The sequence below is a fragment of the Pteropus vampyrus genome, unplaced genomic scaffold, assembly GCF_000151845.1.
Source record: "Pteropus vampyrus isolate Shadow unplaced genomic scaffold, Pvam_2.0 Scaffold10, whole genome shotgun sequence".
Classification (NCBI taxonomy): Eukaryota; Metazoa; Chordata; class Mammalia; order Chiroptera; family Pteropodidae; genus Pteropus; species Pteropus vampyrus.
The window spans coordinates 12,204,419-12,207,351 of record NW_011888791.1 but is presented as its reverse complement, the minus strand read 5'-3'; the positions used below and the strand labels follow the sequence as shown (position 1 = coordinate 12,207,351).

At 38.3% G+C, this 2,933-nt stretch overlaps 1 pseudogene; it reads right to left on the bottom strand.

The window, feature by feature from the left end:
• Positions 1 to 1,552: 1,552 nt before the first annotated feature.
• Positions 1,553 to 1,670, bottom strand: LOC111730998 (annotated as a pseudogene).
• Positions 1,671 to 2,933: the final 1,263 nt, after the last annotated feature.

Genomic DNA, 2,933 nt, shown 5'->3' with positions numbered 1-2,933 from the left:
TTTAAGTAAACAGTGTATATTTCTTACTAACTACTTCTAGATTGTTATATTTAGATGCTTTACATTTAGAGTACATTAAAGATACTGCAATTTCTAACATCTTATCTAAAATAAGATTAACTTCACATTACTACTTAATCATAGAACTTTCAAAATTGACAAAATGAAATGATGAGATTATATTAGCATGAAAGGATTTTGAGTATCAAAAAGGTTTGCGAATGCCTACGCTCCATCTTATTCATTATGGATCAGCTACAGGATAGGGAAAAAGCAGTTTGCAGTGTCTCAGCTTCAGCAAAGAAACTCATATCTCTCAGAGCAGAGTATACAGGGTGGATCCGAAGCCAAGAGACCACAGCTTCACAACTGGTATACTTGGAAGTCATAATTTGGAGTTTCCCAATGGACACAATTGTTCATTTTCTCCAATGAATGAGTTTAGTAAGCAGATGATTATATTGGTCTAGGGTTGCAAGTCTGATAGACAGGTGAAATGGAAACAGAGGGCGAGGGAGTTGAAAGTCCTGGTGAGAGAGTAATTTAAACTATTCACTGTATAGAGTAGGTCCTAGATAGATTTTTTTTCTTTAATGGAGAGAAGCCAGGTACAGGATGATAGATTAAGGGAAAAACTTGAAGGACAAGAGCAGAAATATTGGGAACGAAATATTGAAGGGAGGATATTTTGTGGTTGTGTATGCATAATGGAACACTGCTTGTTAGTTTTTTGAGAGTAGAGAAAGGTTGATAAGAGAGCTTGTGAGTGAGATCCTGAGATGGTGTGGAGGTAAAGGTCATTGTATAAAGAATGTCAACAAAACTGTAAAATAGGGAGTTGGAGGGATTGTCCAGATGGATATTTAAAATACTCAGATTGACAGAGTTAATGGTAGAGAGGAATATTGTAATCCAAATGCCAGGGTTCTTAATGAATTCTGGGGATTAACTAGAATACAGTGTTTAGAAGATGAATTTTGGAGTTTAAATAGCAAGGCTTCGGGTCTAGGTTCTTCCATTTACTAGCTGATGTTAGACAAGTATTTACTTTCTAGACTTCTTTTTCTTTACCTGTAAAACATTGTTAATAAAATTTCATAGGATTTTCGTAAGGATTAAAGAAACCTATTTTAAAAACCTTGCAACAATGTTTGAATAGAGAAACCTATGTTTCTCAATCCCCTTTCATTTCTGCCTGCTCACTAGAGCTCATTTCCTTCTTGTAATACCTTAACATATACACCCAGTAATTATCAACACACACTACTAACATACTCCTTTCCAACCTCTCCCCACGGAGTAAAAAACTCATTGGACATATCCGCCTTCCAAGTTAGTGCAGGCACCTATCTTATTGAATATGTTAGATGGATCTTCATTTTCCCACCTCCAATCTCAGTGTTCTCAGTGATCACTAATCAATCTTAAGACACATATTTTAGTTTTGTTGTTGTTGTTGTTGTTGTTGTTGTTTAGGCGAGGCAACCTTTGGTTGGTCTCACAGATTGCAAGAGCTTGTCAGTTTACAATCCCTTATTTTTTTTATTTTTTATGCCTACAGCACCTGGTCTTCCTAGGTGGTGTCCCATCCAAGTACTAACCAGGCCATCCCTGCTTAGCTTCCAAGATCAGACAGGATCTGGCTTGTTCGGAGTAGCATGGCCATAGACTATTTTAGATGTTTTTATGGCACACTCCACTTCTAGATGCGAAATTCTATTATGGTCAGGATATTTAATGCTACTGGTAGCATTAAGTGTTCTAAGCATAGCAGAAAGTGTTGGAAGAGAGGGCAGCCCTTGAACAATGAGCCAGGAGGGAGGAAAGGAAAAGCAAACCTGAAGGAAAAGTGGAGAGGTGACACAATGGGCTTACATTCTGGGCAAGGACCAAGATATCAGGAATGCAGTTAACTAGCCTTGAATGCATATTAGAGCCTGAGGACAAATGAACTCCTTGGGTGTTAAAACTGGGTGGGGCTTTAGGCGTTGTTTGCTTTGATGGGTAAGATGTCTCATTTTCCAGAATTCTGGGTTTTTTCCCTCTCTGGGCCTTCCAATTTCTAACTGTTGAAGTCAGCCTGCTGTAGCATTCCTGAGCCATTTTTGAGTTTTGACACCCAAGCCCTTTTGACAAGTGAACAAGATTCACCAAAAAGGAGGGTGAAGCTGACTTCTATCAGATAGAACCTAGAATTGAGTTTTATCAGAAATAATTTATTGCTTGAAAGGAAACTGAAAATCTGTTCCAGAATGATGTCTTTCAGCGAAGTTTCCTAATTCTACCATATGACATAAAAATTGATTCCTTCAGTTTTCAAAAGTAAGCAGTATTTTTGTCATCACTATCATATAACCACCATCTCTAAACACTGTTTTCATGGCTATAATCATCATTATTCTCTTTCTCTCCCTCCCTCTCATCATTAAATATATTTGAGTGCTTACTGTCCATAGGGCATTGTGCCAAGTGGTGGGCTTGCCTAAGCACCTAGGTGCAATCTGAGGTAGAACTATTTCTTTAGTACCCCTAGGATATACTGGTAATGAGATAGTTGGTAAATAGTCTTTCTTTCTTTTTTTTAATTTTAAAGCTTTGCCTGCTCAAGAAGTACTGATAGCAGATTCTCCCATCTCACGCAGGGCCAATCCAGTAAGTTCTATTGGGTCAGAAGACATTGCTTCCAGTTACATTAGTTTCAGTCATTATTAAGTTGATTCTCTCAATGCCCCCAAAGATGTGATCATGAAGGAAGACAGGGAAGAAAGAAGGGAGGAAGAAAGGGAGGTAAGAAGGAAGGAAGGAAGGAAGGAAGGAAGGAAGGAAGGAAGGAAGGAAGGAAGGAAGGAAGGAAGGAGGAAATAGAGGAGGAGAGGGAGGGGATCTAATATATCTGTGTTCAGGAAATGAGAGATTGCATTCAAATGAGAAAA